The sequence below is a fragment of the Oryzias melastigma genome, linkage group LG23 (assembly GCF_002922805.2).
Source record: "Oryzias melastigma strain HK-1 linkage group LG23, ASM292280v2, whole genome shotgun sequence".
NCBI lineage: Eukaryota > Metazoa > Chordata > Actinopteri > Beloniformes > Adrianichthyidae > Oryzias > Oryzias melastigma.
In genome coordinates, this window is record NC_050534.1 from 20,844,375 (window position 1) to 20,866,395 (window position 22,021).

Here is a 22,021-nt window from a genome sequence, read left to right on the forward strand (position 1 = left end):
CGGATTAGTCGACTAATCACCAATATTTTTCCCAATTAATCACCTAAATGTCGATTATTTTCCCAATTAGTCGACTAACCATCTATTACTTTTCCTAATAAGTCGATTAATCACCGATAGTTTTCCCAATGAGTTGACTAATCGTCGATTATTTTTCCGGATTCGTCGACTAATCGGATCGTGCGTAAACTGGATGTTAATCCCACCTCTTAGCACGCGGTGAGAGTCGGCGTTTCTTCACAGAATCTCGGCTGCGTCTTTCTCGCCCTGCAGACGGCGCTCAGGCTGCTGACTCAGACGACCTCTGAGGAGGAGGACGCTGCAGTTTCTAGGAATTCTGACAACAAATCAGAGGAAGAAGCCACAACTTCTATCATGGTTTCATACGAGGTAAAAACATCAAATACCAACGAGTATTTGTTCCTAGTTTACATATTTTACTACCCTGGATATCAGACAAAACTACCTCAAGTTTTCAGGAAAATTTGACGACTTTTTTTAAGACGATTAATCTGGAAATTTGAGAGGATTTTTAATCTTGAAAACTTGTTTTAAACAAAGTTTCTCATCTTTGCATCATATTTTGAGGGAGAAGTTTTATTTGACTCGTAATTAGCATATATTTTTAAGACAAAAGATCATTATAATTTTCAAATAAGGATACATGGACCTAAAATATTATTTATTTTGGAGAAAAACTGTAAGTGTGTACGTTGTACCTACTTTAAAACACCAGTGTACATATATATGAGTATTAATACAGAATGTTGGGGTTTATTTTAGTCATAAAAGAACATCTCAACTTATACTCAGAAATCCCACGAAGACAAATTCTACAGTTTCATAAGCAGAAACAAGGATTTTCTTTTCTGGTTTACAGAGAAGATTTGCTGTAGATTTTTGCATTTTTCCAAACCTACGACGGAGTATTAAGGCCAGTTTACAAAAAAATAAATAAAAAAATAGGAATACAACTTTAAAAAGAATAGGATGGAATAACTTTACTGTTACTGTACATTAGATAACACAATTGAGGGCAGTCCTCTTTTGGTAAATGTGTAAATAAATAAATGAATTAAAGAACTAAAATAAATAAAATACAAAACCAAATGTAAAAATTCAAACACACATCCGTACCATCAACCTATGTGTGGCTCCTCCTGCAATCCAAACACGTTTTCAAGAAGTTAAATTATTTCCCTCGATTCTTAGCAGCATTTAAAGCTGTGCTCGTTAAATCTTGTAAATTCTGGAGAATAAAGTTGTTTATTTACTTTTAATAGTCATGGTTGAAATGTTTTACTTTTCTTCTCATAAATTTACAACAAAAAAACAAAGTTCAGTCGCTGGACTACAAGCTCACTTCAACTTTAATATCATAAAGCTGCAATTAAAAAGTCGTAAATTTACAAGAAAATAACCCAAGATCCTTTGCATTATTGTAGGCTCACTTCGACTTTAATTTAATACATTTACAAGATTTAAAGTCGTAAATTTACAGGAAAAAAAGTCGTACATTTATGATTTTTAATATCATTTTGTTTTTTTATTCCGTTTCATTTTTCAGACGTTCAAGATATTTGAGCAGGTTTGAAAGTGTTGCTCCACGCAGGTCCAAATTCAGAGCTACGATCTAGAAAGAAAGACATTATTTATAAATGAGTCAAAATCAACAATAGAAAGTATTGATTTAGGACTAACATGAACCTTAAATTTCACGGGAAGTTTAGGTTTAATCTTCAGGATGTTATTTTAAAGTTTAATTTGGAATCAAAAATGTAGATTTATGATCTAAAAATAAGATTTTATGAAGATTCTCATTTGTTCACAACACATTTCCACTTATTACACTCATTTTCTGTCACTGTAGACTAAATTAGGTTCATAAAACTCAAAAAAAGATAAAAAATTTGCTTAGAAATAGCAAATAAATCATCTTTAAATCTTTTCCCCTTTTGAATGGTTATTTCTATAGATTTATATCTTACTATCAGATTTCTTGATATGTATAAATACATGAATGGATAATTTTACGGTTTGTCTTCTTTTCCTAGTTTTACTTTTTTTCCAACAGTTTCCAAACTAAACAGCAGAATAACAGAATTTGTTTGACATTAATTTGACTCTTTCACCCCCCCCCTCCCCCTCCCTCGACGCTTTCACTGCAGCAGTGAAGTGGCGGCGCTGCAGGAACTTCAGGCTTTGCTGCTACAAAGCGGCTCTGCTGTCATATTTACAGCTTTTATGAAAAATGACTGCAGCTGCACGTTGGAGGGCAGCACAATGCCGCCGCAAGGTCCTCCCAGACAAGTCCGCTTACCGCCGATCTGCTGGCCTCTTCGGCGGCTTCTTCTCATGACAAACCCAGAAGGGCCAAAATAATGGAGACCTTATCACACAAGTTTGGATGAAAAATATCCTCCACCATCGATCTATGTATATGTGTGTGTGTTGGAGCTTTTTATTATTCCGAACAGGCAGAGTACAGTGCCACGAAAACGGCAATAATCTCATGCAGCAGATTAACTGGATTAATTAGGGTTTTATTCATCAGGGTGAATTGGTACCTAAAGAGCTTCTCCCTGCAATGACAAGGAGTTTTCACCCTTAATTATCTGGAGCAGGGCAGTGCTGCGTGTGCAGAGTCGCAGCTTTAATGCCATCGCACAACTTTATTTCTGTACAGAAGCAGAGAAAAGCGCGTCTGCCGTGCAGAATCCTCGTTGCGTGAAGTCGCATTTCACCACAAACCGAGATGTAAAGATCGAATGGCCCGTTACTTATCTATTCATCACTTTCCACTCAGTCAGTCAACCCTCTCAGTCTGTCTCTGTCAATAACCAATACTTATTAGGAAACCACTTTCAGTACTGTACTCGCGCTCGTGCAAGCAGCTGGTGTGAGAAACAAACACCTTTATCACGACAGACGTTTCACTTTTACCTAAACACCCCTTTCTTCAACTAATTTACCTCATTTTATAACATTTTTTTAAAAAGATTATTTTTTAAATAAGGTTGCTTTGCAGAGTTTTTTCATAGAAAGCTGACAAAATAACAACAACAAACAAAAATGAATTTACTTTAGCTTAAATAGTACTCGTCTAAGGGAGGAGGAGCAATATTCATCTGTCGTTTTTCATTTATTTGGACTATTTTCAAGGCGTTTCCAATGATCGCCAATAATTTACAGAATTGATTTAATTCTGATTTTTAAATTCTTTCGATCCTCTCAATTCGATTTTGCACATTTAAACACATTTGTTTAGAAACACATTAATAATCTATATAAATGTTTGAAGATATTTATATTAATCTGATCCAGCTCAGATAATGTAAAATCTATCAGTGAAATAATGAGATTGTTAATAGGATACAGTTACATGGATTCTTTAACGTGCGATTGTTCTGCTTCTCCTGGAGGTCGTTTCAGTTTGACCACTAGGTGGCGATTGCACATTATGAGCATTACATCTTATTCCAGAAGAAGAAACAATGAATTAAAAACTGTTTCAGACCAGAAATGGTTACTTTAAAAATATTTCCTCAAAAGAGTTTGGAAAATTCATATCTGTGAGTTTAGAATGATTTTCATTTAGTCATCAATATATTTTTAGGCTGATCGAGCGTTAGCATTAGCCATCCTATGGGAAATCCTATTATACATTAGCATCAAACTAGCGGACTTTAACATTATGTGTTCAATCGATCTCTATTGTTATTGATCGACAGAGCATTCGCCATCCTGTGGGAAATCCCATTATATGTTAGCATGAAGCTAACGGACTTCAGAATCATGCGTAGATCAATCTCTACTTTTTTGTATCAACCAAGCGTTAGCTTTAGCCACCCTATGGGAAATCCCGTTATACATTAGCATCTAGATCTATACTTTTATGAATCAATTCAGATCTATCTAACGATTTTATCAACCCCAGTTTTGTAGGACATAGCTTCTGCAGAGCGGCAGGAGTTTATTAGAAATTTGCCTCAGTTTACACGCTCTCCCACTAGCTTACAGCCCCTCACACCCCCAACCTGACATTACTGGTGCAACAAAAATGGCGAGAAATATCAGAGCTATCCAGATCCAGCTCAGAAACAAAGATGTTCATGGACCTCTTCGTCTGCCAGTGGATGGATCGGAACGGGGCGAAGCAGAGAGCATAAATACGATCGCTTTCAAACAGCATTTCCTGCAAAATGTTCTTTTTAAATCTCCTCCTTTATCAGTAAAAATGCCACAAAAAGCAGTTAAGATCATCAGATCAGGTCTTTCAGTGGAAGTCGAGAGCGTCAGGTTCCAGCCTCAGGAGGAGCCCCGTTCCTCCAGACAGCATCAGACGTGACGCTCGACAGGTGAAATGTTCGATACGCATCGGTCGACTTTCATGCGAGTCCTTCTGACCGCCTGTTTTAACATCCCCAAAAAGCTGAAACTAAAACACAGAAAAGGAAAGCGCCGCCACCGCCGCCTCCCGGCAACAAGTTCAAGCAGCCAAATCAGTAAATAAAAAGCCTGTTTGCCGAGGAAAAGAATTAAATAAAAGCTCATCAGATTATTCAAATAGAGCGACTTTAATCTGAAACGCTGCGGCGCCGTGACCTAAAACAAAGCTGGAAAGAGAAACAGAAATAAAACTTCAAAGGCGGCGTGATCTGCTGCATCGGTGGTGCGAGCTGCGCTGCCCCGCGCCAGCTTCATCAGCTCTGGAGGAGGCGGCGCAAACTTCAAAACAGCGTTTGTGCTGAGTTTAGTTTAATTTTTCAATGAACAAACTCATTTCAGAGAGGACACAACAGTACGAAGAAACAGGTCTAGATGTAATCGGAGATGGAAGGAGCATGCAAAACACTTCTAAGTATTGTTACTGACATAACAGGAATATTTGAGCTTTTGTGATTCATTCAGTTGTTAATTGTGTGATTGATTAGTCAGCATTCACACTATACTGATCCTCCTGCTCCTTTCTGCATGGTTTTTGGCACGTAAAAACTCAATCACACTTTCAGAGATTTCATCAATCTTGGTATCAAGACATTCAGCTCGTTCAGGACGTTACTGCTTGTATTTTTGGTATTTAAAAACGTAAGTTTTTGAAATATTGAGTAAAATATGCCCCATAGGAAATGAATGAGAAAGTCTTAAATTTCAAAATTTTCAGTAGATTAGAAACAAACCTTTAAATATATTCATGAGCTATGTTTTCATCTTTTAGAATTATTTTTTTTAATTGGAGTTTAGCTAGTATTTTAGCAACAGGCTAGCTTTTTTTGGCTAATTTGGCCTCTATTGAGGTTTTTTTAGGCTAATTTAGAGTTAAACTTCTAGTAAGCAACGTGCTAACTTTTTTGGCTAATTTAGTTTACTGAGAAATGTCATGCTATTTAGGAGTTTAGCTAGTATTTAAGCTATGTGCTAGCTTTTTTGGCTTACTTGGCATCCACTGAGGTTTCTTTATGCTAATTTGGAGTTTTGCTTCTATTTTAGCAACATGCTAACATTTTTAACTAATTTAGTTTACTGAGGAATTTCAGGCTTTTTTGGAGTTTAGCTAATATTCAAGAAACATGCTAAAGTTTTTGGCTAACATTGTATCTACTGGGGTGTTTACATGCTAATTTAGAGTTTAGCTTTTATTTTAGCTACAGGCTAACTATTTTGGAGGTTAGCTAGTATTTATGCAATGAGCTAGCTTTTTTTTTTGGCTAATTTAGCATCCACTGAGGTTTTTGGGCTAATTTGGATTTTATCGCACATTTAAGCAACAAACTGAATGTTTTTGCAAATTGGAATGTAATAGGGATTTCTAAGCAACTTTACTACACATTTTTCAGAATTCAGCACTCTTTCATAACTAAAGAAATATTTAAGCAAATTTAACATTTTGCAAACAGCTTTTGTATTTTTATCAAATCCCTTCAGCAGTTAAAGTAAATTGCGTCACCATTTTCAGCTAAAAGCTTCAGCGTCTTCAGTGAATATTTTCACCTAAAAACATTCACACTAGCATTATTGCAGATAACGCAACTTTTTTAGTTTGTGATCATTTTTAAGTAAGAAAAGAGAAAACAAGAGAACAAGTAGAGCATTTCATTGACATTGTGTGTCTTGGTTTCTGTTATCTGTCAAATGATCCGTTTAAGGCTGAGCATGAATGGCAGCGAGCTTCTCCTCTGTTCTTCATCACGTCCCGTCTCCTCTGAATGTAGGTCACCAGGGATTTCCTGCCCCGCTGCGTTTCTCTTTTCCAGCCAGCACCTGGCCTGTGTAACGCCGCCAAGGAACACCCCGCGTATATGAAAAGCTGCGAGCGGCTGGTTGTGTTTTTATCGGGGAAACTCGAGACCGTGGTCGACCTCTGAGCTGTCACAGGCGCAGAGGAGGAAGAAGAGGAAGAGGAGGACTCCTGAAGCTGCCGCTTCGGGCTGGGATTTGAAAACAACGGCCTCTAATTTTTCCAATTTAAAGTTTTCTTCAGAGATGAAATATGAAACAAAAAGCTTTCAGGATTTTTTTTTTGCTTGAATTATCAACAACCCGAGGCTTACCTTTGCATTTCTAATTAAAGGAGGCAAAGCGATGGCTCTCTGCAGCTCCCAGTTAGTGTCACTCTGAAGGAGAATTTTCAAGACTAAAGGGAAGGAGGCTAATTAGAGAAGTAGGTTATAGAAAAGCTAACCGCTAATTGATCACCTCTGGCTTCAGACAGAATTTTTGTATTTCTCTGAAGCTTTATTTTTTACTGTGAGGAAGTTAGTCCAAAGTGATGTTCTGATTCTCGACTCGTGAGTGGGTTTGTGATCAAAGAGCGACGCGGCTGTCGAGGGGGATGACGGAGAGCTTCTTAGAACGAGGGGAAGACTCACCTTTGCCCCGACATTTCCCTCTCAATATGCGCTCAGTCATAGCGAAAAGGCCGCGCTGTGAGATTCAGAGAACGCTCTCCTCCTTCTGTTTCCCACCCCGATCTTTCTGAATGAATCATTTTCCGCCGAGGCTTCAAAAAGCCTCTCTAAGAATCACAAACATACGAGTACGCAGAAAGAAAGACGATGAAGAGCAACTTTCTTTGATTCTTTTTGATGATTAAAAAAAAAAAAATACAGAAAGCCACATGAGTAGGAGTCGGTTGCACCACTTTTCCAACCTCGGGGGATGGAGACGAGGCTGCAGAGTCCCTGCTAGCAGTGTGTGTGTTTGTGTCCGTCGTCGTGGTCGTCGCACCTTTACAGCTGCAGCAACGACAGATAAATGTAATTATTCAGCTTCAGGGGGACGTTAGCATGGAGGCACCTTTAACAGATGAGTTCCTATTCATTTAACTAGTCATTCCCTAAATTCATAAAGTTGCTCAAATATCTTGGAAAAAAATGTCAAAGAATATAAAGCTCTATTTATTAAAAAATAAGTAATGTGGTGCAAATTTTTAAGCTAAAATGTTGAAATATGGTTAAAGTTTTTGGATGACTTAATCCTAGTTTTTAGTTTTGACACTAGGTGGAGCAGATGATTACAAAACAAAAAAATTAGAAATGAAAAATGTAAATAAATAAAAAAATCAAGATGGGATTTAAAAGATTTAAAACAAAGAGAAGGAAGATTGAGGGGTTTTATTTTTCATATAATCCAAACAAGAATAAAACGTATTGCAAGTAAAGAAAGTAATGCAAAATATCTGTAAATATTTAAGAATGTAAATTTAAATTATGTGAAGATGCTATTGATGGGATTTAAATTGAACCAAATGAGTGTCTACACATGACAATGTGTTTATGCTTCTGTGTATATTAACCAATGTGTGTAGTTTATAGTTTATCTGTATGTTTGAGAGGGAACAAGACTATAATAGAATGTGGGTGTAGTCATAAAATTGGTGTAGGGCATCTCTAGGGCATCTTAAAGACTGACTTCTTGTCACTACCTTTCGTAAATGTGTTGTTTTTTTCCTCCAATTTCATCCCATAAATATGAGTCAAAAATAAAATGTTACCATCGTCATCAAAGGGCAGAAACAGGAAGTGCTTCCACCAACAATCAGCTCCAGCTCTATCAAAAAGCTATTTATTTCTCAGCAGTGAAGCAAAGTTTTATGATGATCTTTGTTGGTATCATAAGCAAAAAGTAAAAAACAAAAACCTGGAGCTTCTTATTTGTCTGCAAACGTGTTTAAGTGACCATCGTTAGAGGTGGAATGAAGCTCCTCCAGGCAGACCATGATCAAAGTGATCAATGGGAGGATTTTCACTTTTATTTTCTAAAAACATTTTTGTTCAGAAGTAAAAATCGTTGTTTATCTGCCGCCTGCATAAACGTCAAAGTTGTAAAATCCTCGATAGTCATGAAAGTCCAGAAGCTGGATTCTGAAAACCTGAAGACAAAAACTAAATCATTTCAAACTAAAACATGACATGAAAACCCAGGAGCTGAATCTAAACAAACACAAGAAAAATGACATGCGGAAAAGAAGTTTTGCACTCATATTCAACAATTTACAATAAAATAAAGATAACAGAATCGACGTAAAATATATGAACGCAAAGTGTCAAAGGTCACATGTTGGTAAAATTTGTCATTTTATTCAAACGTGAAGTGTTAGTATTCTTGGTAAACTTTAAAAACGTAAAGCTTTTGTAAACTTTTTAAAAGGGTAAGTGTCAGTACACTATACAAACTTTACATGTTACTAAACTTTTCCAACATAAAGTGTTAGTATTCTTGGTACACTTTACATATGTACTTTATGTACATAAAGTGCGTATTTGATCAACTTTATGAACATAAAGTGTTAGTAAACTTTACAAACTTCACATATCAGAAAACTTTACAAACTTGAAGTGTTATAAAACTTCACAAATGTAGTGTTCTTAGACTACGAACTAGAGTGGACTATAGTACTTTTTTCAAACATAAAGTGTTGGTATTATTGCTACACTTGGTAAATGCACGAATTTTACACACTTTTTGCATGTAAAGTGCACACTTGGTAACCTTTGTAAACATTAATTGTTAATAAACTTTACAAATGTGAAGTGTAAGTAAACTTTACAACTTCACATCTTAATAAACTTTTCAAAGAGGATGTGTTTCTAAACATCAAGTGTTGGTATTCTTGGTAAACTTTACAATCATGAAGTGTTAGCATACTTGGTAAACTTTAAAACACAAAGTGTTGGTAAACCTTGTAAATTTTATTGTAAATAAACTTTACAAATGTAATGTGTTAGTAAACTTGGTAAACTTTACTGACGTAATGCGATAGCTAGGTCAACTTTACAAATGTCACTTGTTAGAATGTTCCAAACGTGAAATTTTAGTAAACTTTACAACATATTTGATGAACTTTACAAACGTTATATGTTAGTAAATGTGGAAAACTTTACAAACATAAAATTTAAGTAGATTTTGGGAAACTTTAACATTAATATTGGATATCAGCATAATGTTTCTTTTCTCTGCATTAGAACCATTAAAAATGTGTTAATTGTGTTAATATTTCAAGAGTAATGGTAGTTTACGGTAGTGTGTAATTCTGGCAGTCACCAGCGAAAGCTTTAAGGGTCAACCTGGTGTGAAAATGTAAACACTGCAGTGAGACGACGTCGATACCAAGGAAACAACAAAACAAACCTGTGGAGGTCGACAAAGTGACAAAATTGTCATTTTATCAAATCTGACACATTTATCGTGGACTTCCAACGCTGTTACTTCTGAATTGAATTTACTTTAAATTCCTTGGGTGGGAGAAAATTTGCAGCAGTTCCAAGAAAAGTTGTGAGGAAAACTCCCCACCCGCAGAAGACAAAGAATTTGAAGGTCGAAGCCACTTCTTCACCCCCTTAACTCATCATTAATTTCCTCATATCATCCTCATCGTTCTTCCTCTCAATTTCAAATCAGGATCCTAACCTCCGAGCAGATTCTACTCACGTTGTTTCGCTGGACCTGGCTGTGCACCGTGGGAGAATTACCTCCCATAATTATACCACAATTATGACCGAGATAAAAATCAGTATTATTCTAAAAAATATAAAGAAGAAGTTTAAATGAGCACTGGGAGGGAGGGACGGAAGGCATGGAGGAAGTTTGAGCGGCGGAGTCTCTGAGGGGATTGGTGACAGTCCTGCGAAAACAAAGGGAGGCAAATGGACGGAAAACCTTTCTAATTAACGCACAGAAACGATGGAGAATGTTAATTATAAAAGTGGAAGATTTTTAACTCCTCGCTCAGAGTAATCTGTCTTTCTGTCAAATTTTAAAGTTAAAGAGCTGAGGCACAAACTTGGACAGTGAGAGATTATGAGTCTGTAAAACTAAACAATGTGATTTCCTGTGTGGAAACTCAGACAAAAACCCTAAAAAACACCACGTTTCTGGAGAACTTTTGGGCTCCACTTTCCATCTTCAGTCAGCATAACTCTCAGTCTGGAGCTGGATAGCAGCAGACAGGACATCTGCTCTTCATATCCGCCCGAAGTGGTCCCTCTCTACCAGCGTCCGCGGGCCCAGCTGCTGCACGGCGGGCACGGCTTGCTCTCCAAACACAATTCGGAACAAGGACTTGTTTATCCAAGCGTCGGAGGCTTGGATCCGAGGTAGATAATGTCTAGATGGGTTAGCTTTTTCCTTTTTTTTCTGTGCACATCTGTCTCTGAGTTTCTCCAGTTGAAAACGGTTGGTCAAATGCTGCGCGTTATCCAAACACATTCGACAAGAAGAGGGTGAAAATGTAAATACGCCGGTAGATCTGTGAGGCTTTTCTGGAAAACATCGGTGGTCCGTTCTGAGGCCTTCAGAGCCGTTGGTTAAAGTTGTAATGCCGTTTATGTCACAATGTTTCAGGGATGGCCGATATCATTTTTTCTGGCTGATACGAATAACCAATATTTTCCTTGTAAATGTGACCGATAGCTGATACCGATATTTAAGTGTCTAGAAGAACACAAAATTTAGAGAATTCCTTTTTTTTTTTTTTATTTGAAATGGAACAACCTTCAAATTGCCAAGAACAAGGCTGGATTTTGCTGTTAAAGAACCATTAGCGTTCAAGTCAGTCAACACATAATACACAGAGTGGCTCGGTACGTGGAAAAACCCGTCTCCATAAATCCATATTTGTAGGAATATTTATTTGTAAACAGCAGCTTTATGTTACGTTTTCTCTAAAATTTAAGGTTCTTCTTCAGGTTCTTTACTGGTACTTTTCTCCCCAAAAACGCTTTTCTAATGTCTTTTTGTTTGGTTTTAATTATCTTTTAGCTAAAACTTGAACCGCTAGCTATGTTAGTTATATATGTTAAAACTAAAACTATAGCTAGCGAGCTATGTTAAAAACATTGCTAGCGGATCACTAGCTTTGTTAGTTAGATTTGTAAAAAACATAGCTTTTAGCCCAATAACTTTGTTAAAAACATAAACACATAGCTAAAATGTAGGTAGCGGTCCGTTTGCTATGTTAAAACCACAGCTATGTTCAAAACATAGCTAGCTCTCCGCCTGCTATGCTAGTTAGATATGTTAAAAATGTAGCTAGCGGTCTAACCTTTCAGCCCAATAGCAAGTCGACCGCTAAGTAAAAAACATAAACACTAAACTATGCTAAAATATCAAGTGACTAATGTTAAAAAAATATTTAAAGGATTGCTGGCTCTGTTAGCGCATTGCTATGTATGTTAGCTAAATATGTAAAAAAAATAGCTAAAGAGCGATGTTAAAAATATAGCTACCAGATAGCTATCACTATTAGCTAGATATAATAACATTTATGCTAGTAAGTTATGTTAAAAACATAGCTAGCAATCCGCTGGTTTTGTTTTTAACATTAGTCACTTGATATTCTCACATAGCTTTGTGTTTATGTTTTTAACATAATTAGCAGTTCACTAGTGGTTCTTTTCTCTCCAAAAAAGCTTTTCAAATGTCTTTTTGATTGGCTTTAATTAGCTTTTAGCTTTGGGCTAAAAACTTGAATCACTATCTATGTTAAAAACAAAGATGCTTTTAACATAGCTAGCTAATTGCTTTGCTAGCTAGATATGTTAAAAATATACCTAATGGACTGCTAGCTACCTCAGTTAGACATGTTAAAAACATAGCTTAGCATATTGCTATTTATGTTAGCTAGATATGATAACAACATAGCTAGCAAGCCCAATACCTAGCAGACTGCTAGAAGTCCGAGCAGCCCTTTTATGTCGTGCGACGCGTAGACAGAGACTGATGTGGTCTAAAAATAACAAGCTAATTGCCCCAAACACCAAAAAGTGTCACGTATGGGGGCCCAAACCACTCGTCCGTATATGGCGAGTTGGGAGTGAGAAAATGTGTTGCAACAGCCAACGCGAGCTCGGACCCCTCCCCCATGAGTGTCATATGTCAGATGCTAGACGTACACGGGGGAGGGGAGGGCGGAGCACGCCTGCTCTAAACGGAGCGTTTCTCTTGCTGTAGCCACCTCATATATCGCTGGATTTTTGATATCGAACCAATCCTGATAACCTCAAATTATGCTACGATACCAATACACCGATATATCGCCCATCCCTCCAGTATTTCATTAAAAACTCAGCACCACCCCAGTGAGGTCAAAATAAGAGAGAAGTCAAATATTTAAAGGCATTAAAAGTGATTTATAACCTGTATTTTTCAGATACATAATGGTGCAGAGTATCTCCCTGCAGTGCCATTACTTATTTCTGAAAGCCCACCTGATTGCAGTCACACGGGCTCGCCCGGGAAAAACAGGTAAAATGACTCAATAAAGCACCTTGGAGCCTCGATTGGGATCTCACTCATATTCCCGCGTCACGAAGATGAATGCATTTGCAGAGGAAGGATGAGCGAGCGCGATGGCTTTTAATAAATTCTGCATCGCGCTTCTGCCACGGAGATCACGCGCCGCTGACAGCTGCATTTATTTCAGGACGGCTTGATAAATTAATTGTTTTTTTCGTCTACGATTGTTATCAAACGGAGGAATTTGCTGAAAAATAAAATGCAGTGAAAACGGAGAAACCGGTGAAACGAGACGGGGCTTTGACGCTTGATTTCTGCGGTGAAAAACAAGCGAACTGTTCATAAAAACAGTATCTGCAGCATCTCAGGCTGCCCCGCAATATCCTTCAGAGGACAAAGTGTGCGAAATAAATCAATAAACTCAAAAGCCCCTGAAATCTCCAATCCATTAGGGCCACATATTTGAAAAAGGAGTTGCATTAAGTGTCAGATGTCCGTGATAAGGTGGCCTTCATTTGGGTTTTCGCTGTTTTTCCCCTGATTGGACGCATGAGTGGTATCTCCTTATCACTCACGCCATAGAGCGCTATCTGAGCCTCTTATCGCCCGTCTCTGCACGAAAGCGGAAGAGTGTCACAGGGACGGGGAGAAGGAAGGATGATAAAAATCACCTGTTCCTGCTGCTGTGGCCACATGCATGTACACCTGTATGAGTGGACACGACTGCGACGCGTATCAAACAAGGCCACCGCTCTGACACGCTCTTATCTCTGCTGCTTGTTGAGTGCCGCGTCGACAAAGTTCAGAGAAAATCAGTCGGGAGGGTTTTTCTCGGCAGAGTTTAAAAAAAAAATGTTTTTCTTCCCTTTCAACAAGAGGGATAAAATAACTCAGAGGAGATTCAAATCTGGAGTGTCACGGCTTGCACGTTTGCGTTCCGCCGCTCTGACCTGGCGTCATGATATGTTCCTCTATCTGAATCCCGTCACTATGCCGACTTCCTTTAACCTTGCCGTCCTCGCCCTCCCTCCATCCTTGTTCCACGTCTCTCTGCGTTTGTTTGCCCACCGCTCTCCTCGCCGCCGCTCTGATGAGCGTTTTTATCTGGCGGCCCACCTTTTCACACAATCACGAGTATCGCCCATAATTATCTCACCGTATTCCCCCTTCTCGGCCTATCGTCCGCATTCATCTGAGCGCTGGAATTATAGGCGTTTCAGCTGGGTGCCACCGCACCTCCCTGACTAACGGAACCCTCCCGGAGGAGAGCGGGAGGAGGAGGAGAGATATGGAGATGCAGCGAGCCGACTGGGCGAAGAGGAAGCCCGACCTGCATCAGCAGCCAGCAGCATCTCAGGTGTAATTACTTTGTTTCTCAGCTTCTTTATCTCCCATCGACTTTGCATCTGTCCCCGTTTCATACTCCACCTCTCCGCTCATGATACAGTTGTGGCTCCCGCTGAAGTCTCCTTGACCTTCCTCCTTTCTGCCATTGTACCAATAAGAAAACCAATTAATGACTTATCCGTCCATCTCAGTGTCAAGTCTTTTTCCGAGGTGTACTATTATGTCTGATTTTGCGACGTGCCGTTAATTAACTCTCCGTTCACTCAACCTCCCATGCCAGTGCGGCCGAGCTCGCTCTCAAAACCTGAAACATCTGAGAGCCGGGAAACGGGCGTAATGAATGAGAACAATGTGTCAATCCATGAACTTAGGTGAAGCACCTGCATGAGAAAGGTTCGCTTTCATATTTGGACTTTTATTTTTTAAATCAAATCTAATCATCTTTAAAATCTGTCAAATTGAATCAAATTAGAAGTAGGTACATTGCATTACCTGCGATAATGTTAGTGTGAATGCTTCTTTGCTGAATATGGTCGCTGAATACGCTGAAGAAATTGCTAAGAAAATGCTAAAGCTATTTGCATAATGCTAAAGTTGCTAAAGGACTTAAAGTTGCAGAATGTGCACAAAGAATTTGAAGAATTTCTTTTAAAAAAAATAAAAAATAAATAAATAAATAAAAATTGTAAAAAGTATGAACTCAGAATTAGCCCAAATCCTCAGTAGATGCCTAATTAGCCAAAAAAGTGAGCATTTGGCTAAAATGTTAGCTTAACTCCTAATTAGCCGAAAAATACTTAGAAGAAACTATATTGTCCAAAAAAGAAAATATTAGCTTAACTTAGAATTAGCCCCAAAAACCTCAGTAGATGCCAAATTAGCCTAAAATGTTAGCATGTTGCTAAAATATCAGCTAAACTCAAAATTAGCCCAAAAAACCTCACGAAATCTCAAAAACGAATTTAGCTAAAAAAAAAAAAAAAAAAGCTAACACGTTCATCAAATACTTGCTTAACTTAGAATTAGACCAAAACCTCAGTATATGTAACATTAGCTAAAACAGCTAATACATTGCTAAAATGCTAGCTTAACTTGAAATTTGCCCAAAAAAATCTAAGTGTATGCCATAATATCCGAAAATGCCAGTACGTTGCTAAAATACTATCTTGACTCAGAATTTGCCCCAAAAAACTTCTGCAGATGCCAAATTAGCCAAAAATGCTAAAATACTAGCTAAACTCAAACTTGGCCTTAAAAACATCAGTAGGATTAATGTCCTTCACATGCTGAACATTTTGATACCAAATTTGCAAAATTTCCAGAAAGAGCATAAATATTTTAAGAATGACATGAAAAATAGTCGCAAAATTTGCATCAAATTTCAATAATTGTGTAAAAAATCAAAAATTACATACATAAAAGTAAAAGCATGACTGTCGTTAAATGTTTTTAATTGCATACATTTTAAAAATTCCCATTCATTTACAAGGGGGTGGAAAAATCGCATAAACTGCATAAAATCTTAAAAATTATAAAATGTATGATTACTTAAAGTACAAGCTGGTTACAAAGCATTCACAAAATTAACATAAATGCTACTTTAGCTCCAGCTACAACTACATGAGTGTGTTACTATCAAGTTCCTTGTGTTGCCAAAGAGCAACATTGCAAGAATTCACCTGTTACCAGTTGTCCCACCAGCAAAATACTTCCACGTTTTAGAAAGTACCTGAAGTCCATGTTTATTTTTACTGTCACGTCTGAACTGTTCTTGTGTTTGCAATCTCAACAAATACAGTCAGCAACCTCACAAAAATAACAAACAGGTTTACGGGCAATTCAAAGCAACCAATTGATGTTTGACGCAAATTCAGTGCTTGACATTTAAACTGTGTTCATAAACCTGCCACTCGCGGCAGTTATGGGAGGAGCTACTGGTAAAGGCTTTTAGCCTCATTACAACATATATGCATACAACATATATCGGGATAGTGTATTTTGAAGAGCTCTGCAGAAGATTACGTCTGGGTTCATGAGATCATTCAGAGACGGTGAGCTTCACCGAGACTGCAGGAGCTGGGTCTGAATGATGGCGCTTTCAGCGGTACTTCTGTGTCGCTATGACCCAGTTTGACGACTCCCTGTCCTGTATTGATCCGAGGAGGGAAAATTAAAAATAAAAGTAAAATTAGAGCACCTTTGTTTTATTGTCTCCATATGATTGAGAAAAAAATCATAAGACTCTGCAGGAGAATGATCGGAATTTCCTCCATGTTGGTTTTGGACAGATATTATTATTGTGATATAAATCATTTTATATTGTGATTTATATTTTTATTGTGATATAAAATAATTTATATTGCAATATATATATTTTTGTTAAATCAAATATTTTTTATCATGACATATATGTTTATTGTGTTATAAACTAATTTATATAGTGATATACATCACTTTTCTGAAATAAAATATTTTATGTCGTGATATATATCTTTTTTGTCATATAAAATATTCAGTGAGATATGTTGTTATTATGATATAAAATCATTTATATTACAATATGTATTGTAATAAATTATATAATGGTATATATTGTTATTGTGAAATAAAATATCTTATATTGTGATAAATGTTATTGTGATATGAAATAATTTATATCATGATCTACTATTTTTTCCATATCACCTAGCTCTACAGGTGTTTGGGACTAAAGCTTTACTGTATCACTACTTTTCAATATGAATAAATGAAATCCCAATAGATTCAGATTAGCCTTAGCATTAGCATTAGCATGCTACATCCACAGTAAAAAGGCAGAAATCCCCACAGGGGTTTTTTCTGTGTGATGTCAAACGAGTTTTTCGGTGTTGTTTCTCGCTGACCTTAAAAGCCCTCGTTATGGTCAAGTCTGTCATTTATTCCACTAATGACTTTGAGTTGTTTTTGACTTGAATAAAGAAAACACGCCGTTTCATTTTCAATTAAGAGAGACGAGGCCGCGCCTGTGGCCAACCGTGATGTCTATCTGTTCACTCGTCACTATTTCCATATGTATTTTAATTAGGATCTGGCAGAGTATTGTCCCGAGGGACAACTTTTATGAAATCACTCCACTCTCCTAACGTTTAAAATGAGAGCAGCGCCGTCTGTGTTCGAGGTGTTTTGCCTTTTTTGAACTCTAGTCATAAATGATATACTGGCAGAGCCGGAGTGAGGAGCCGGCCGTATCTTTTTAATTTTCCAAATGCAATTCATTGCTCCGAATTCAAAACACTAATTAATTTGTATTTGATAATTTGCCCACTTTCACGGCGTGACATGAGTGTTTTTTTTTCCCATTTTAAACTTTGCGCTGCAGCAGATGTTTAATTAAGTGAGAACTCTTCATATTATCAACATAGTGAATAGTACCATTTTTGCAGAAGAAAAAAAAAGGTCTACAAGGGCCTTTTTTTTTGTTCTTCCTCTTCACACCCACAATTTCCTGCATAAAAGACATTTTCCGAACTGAGAGGAGCGATTGCTGGAGGAGGTGTACATTGCTAGATAATTTTGCGTTGACCTTGTAAAAGGATTGTGAAAGAGCGTGGATAAGTTGAGTTAATGCACCTCTGTCTGCCTGCACGGCGCTGGCTGTTCCTCCTCTCACGCCGTTTCATCCACTCCACGTTTGCTCTAAATGGCACTTTTAAAAACGTTATTTTCCTTTTAAATGTGCTGGTTTGAGCATGCAGGGGAGAAGATTCTGCAGCCTAAAACAAGACATCACCATCAGGTTTTACATCCATGTTGACCTCAATCTGTCTCTTCTCTTAGAATCTGGAAACCAAACCCATCCTCTCCAAAAGCTAAAATGTCAAATACAAATTATTGATTTAGTTTGTTTTTACTCTCGTTAAAAAATATTCAGAGTTTAGAAATTTCTGTCTGATTATTTCTGTCTGCACAGTTCGACTATTCTAGAAATGCTTGTATTCAAAAACCAAAACCACAACTTTTTTGCACAACACTAAACACAAGATAAAGTCTGGCTTTCGATTTCTAAAAGAGAAGGTTAAAAAAACTCTAAGTTTGGATAGCGGTGAACTGTGGCGGTACAAAAGTCTTCTCACACAAAGTAGTGAGAAAATACGCAAATCAGTCGAGTATTTGCCTAAAAACTGCTGAGTTTGCATATTCACAAACCGTCTTCACACACGTGTTGTATCAAGCTTCGGGGTTTGTCAGGAAGCTTGATCAATTCAAGAGACACGTTCTCCATTTGACAACATTAGTTTTTGCTTTAAAGCAAAAAAGAAACAAACTTGTTTGTATCACAGCTCACACAATGACAGAAACTGAATTAAGAACTCTTTGAGACAGGACTGACACACCAATGATGACTTTGATGAGATTTGTCTGTTTTCAGGACTCCTAAAACACACACATTTTGAACGTTTTTCATGATGCACTTCAGATTTCGCTGCCAAAAGGTTCAATTCTTACTGGCGTTCCGAACAGGAACTACTCACTTTTTCCAGAAAAGTCAAAATCCCGTAGACGTCTATGGAGAAATTAACATCTGTTAGTCATTCTATTGGTCAGAATAACCATTCCTGATCTGATGCCTTTTTAAAGATTTATATTCAAGTAAACCGACCAATCAGATTCCTCAATAAAAGTAGGTGGAGCCTGCTGGCTCCAAAATCCAACGTTTAAACGTTAGATTTCGTGTAGCCTGCTTTCAAATGATAGGGGGTGTGGCCTTCCAACACTCACTCCGGATTGGTTGCTAAAGAAACGTTGACTCAGACGGAATCGGACCAATCACTGCTTAATGACGCCGTCTGGCTCCAACATGGCGGCGTCCTGAAAAACGACTGAATTGACTTTATTTGGTTGCAGATGGAAGTAAACACTCACTCGGTCCAGTTCTCTGACAGTCATTGGTTCTGACATATTTGAAATGAAATGATTTTCACTACATTTTAATCTAAGCCCACTAGACACAATACATGGCTCACGATACTGATAGTATCACGGTATTGCAATAATCGATATAGTACCTTGGTAATCTGTAATATATACTAAATATCTGGTAAAATTGACTGTAACTGATTGTTGGTTTATTATTGATTTTATTGATTGATCTATTTATTTCTATTTTATGTATGTATACTGATGAATGTGTTTTAACAAAGTTCTGTGTCCAAGTCTGTACTTTGTCTGCAAATGAAGTTCCTGATGGATTAATATATTTGATTTGATTAGTACCACGATGGGCTGCACGGTGGCGCAGTGGTTAGCGCTCTTGCCTCACAGCGAGAAGGCCCCGGTTCGAATCCCGGCTGGGACCTTTCTGTGTGGAGTTTGCATGTTCTCCCCGTGCATGCGTGGGTTTTCACCGGGGACTCCGGCTTCCTCCCACCATCCAAAAACATGCTTCATAGGTTAATTGGTGACTCTAAATTGTCCCTAGGTGTGAATGTGAGAGTGAATGTGTGTGATTGAGGCCCTGAGACAGACTGGAGACCTGTCCAGGGTGAACCCCGCCTTCGCCCATCAGCAGCCGGGATAGGCTCCAGCACCCCGCGACCCCGAAAGGGAAGAAGCGGTCAAGAAGATGGATGGATGGATGGATAGTACCACGATATTGCAATAATAATTTTGTTTTCTCCAAAACTTTTTTTAGATCAATTTAAAACACAATATATTAATTTAACGTCCTTTGCAACAGTAACTTAGTAAATTAACAATAAATACTAATGTGTCTTTGTAATAACAACATACACTTTAAACTCCAATTAAGAACCAAAATGCACAAAATATCAAAGAACAATAAAAGTGGAAATAAAAATTCACAATGTGGTATTTTAATAAATTTTACATGTCTGATAATTTAATTTTTAATGAGCCACAATATGAATGTTCAGCCTGTTAGAATAATATGATCATCTTTTTTTTTGATTCTCCACCTTTTTATATAAATTTCCTGCACTCATCTTTGTTAAACAACACTTTCTGTCACTTACTTCATGTACTGCTAGCATCCACACGTTAAAACAACAGCATCTAGATGTGTCGCCTGGACGGTCCGACGCTGCGTACCTCTCTGCTAGCATCTGGTGTTTGAATAGGTTACAGCTGTTATCGCCCTTACATGTCATTTTGTTACGTTAAAGACGTAAAGGCGTTTTTCTTTAGAAAAAATACAGCCACACTTTGGACCTTTAGGACCATTTTTGGCCTATGTTGGTCCAGTAAAAAATTGATGTACCAAACATCCCTACACTTCACTGTCATGCTCGTGGGAGGCGCCCCCTGGTGGACTTCTATGACATTATTGTAAAAACCGATAAAGAGAAAGAGGAGACCGGGAATCGTTTGTGAGTTAAAATATCGCGATATCGATATTTCGTTGATTCAGGAGTCAGATTTTGGGTGGCTGGTTTCAGACGGACACATGTCTGAACTCACACCTCTGACCTCACACCCTGCTGGATCTAGTTTCTGGACTAAATGGTGGATCTCGTCACCTCTTCTTCTTCTCACACACTGAATACTCCCGCCATTGTTGGCTGAGGACAGCCGAGCCCTCCTGCTGTCAAGCTGCAGAAACCGCATCAATCTGCGACCTTTCAGGAGCTCCTCCGTCTGAGCTGCACTTCCTCCCGACCCGTTTTGTTCGTCTGTCATGGGACAGAACTTGACAGAATCCCGGCTTGGCTCTCAGCCCGGAAAATCATTTAGCAGTCCAATCAGAACAGGGCCCGATCCCAGCGCAGCCATTAGGGAAACCTGAGCGCCGACCTGCCCCCCCCCGCCTCTTTTACATTCTACAAATTGAGCATCATCCTCCATTTCTCAACGGCCATTTTGTAAATGACAGTTTGGGAAAGAAGAGAAAGTGGGAACAGACAGGAAAATAGAAGAGATGTGCAGAAAGAGATAGAAATGAAATACCCGCGCCGACGAGAAGGGAGATTTTAATTCCCCCCGCCGCCTCCGCTCTGAACCCCAACCTTTAGTCGGCGATAAAACCTCATTTCTCTGCTTAAATTCTTTCTTTCCTGTCCTATCCCGCCGTGGGGGAACACTCGGGCCTTTGTTCGCTGAATTGGTTTTCAGATGTTATTTGGTCTGGGCTCTTTCTTTCTGTGAGAGCGCGTGATGAAAATCACCTCCGTCGTTTAGCACTGATGCCTTTTGTCTCCCGTTCTGCTGCGAGTCAGAGGGCTTACTTCTCTACATCTCACAGGTAGGCTGTAATAGGATTTCCTTCCTCGCACGCCGGCCACATATTTAGAGCTTAAGTACATGCATATGGATAAATTAAGGCTCAAAGCAATAATCTCAGCTTTTAATAAGAGGTGGCGTATGACTTAAACTTTCAAGTCTGGGCGCCAAACTGCAGGAAATATGAATATTTGTGGTGTCCAAACAGGAGTCTGTTTGGCCAACGTGTGAGAGTGCAGAGCTGAACTTCTTCATGTCAATTATTCTGGGTGATGGGTTACAGTGAACCATGAGAGCTGCTGTTAACTTAAGGAGAGAACACTGAGGATGCTGAGGGGAAACATTGGAGGTTTAGAAGTAAATCTAACTGTTTGGAATATTTATGAAAATCAAACTCTTTTGTGAAACTTTTTCTAGCAGTGAAATTGAAGAAACCAGCTGGTGGAAATAAAAAATGATTACAAAAACTACATCTATTAACTAAAAGTATATTAAAGGACGTCTTTCTTCACTTTTAAAATACTTAGTAATTTCTTCAACTCAGTTATTGGGTCATTCATGTTAGAATATTTTGTTGGGTAACTTTTTGGGGCAATAACAAATGTTGGGGTTTAAAGTGGTTTCATTTTAACCCAATTTGGTTTTTTTTTAGTCTAAATAACCCAGAAACAAAGTTTGTCTCTTGGCTTTAGAAGACCCCACTCTGGGATTTTCTTACCTATGG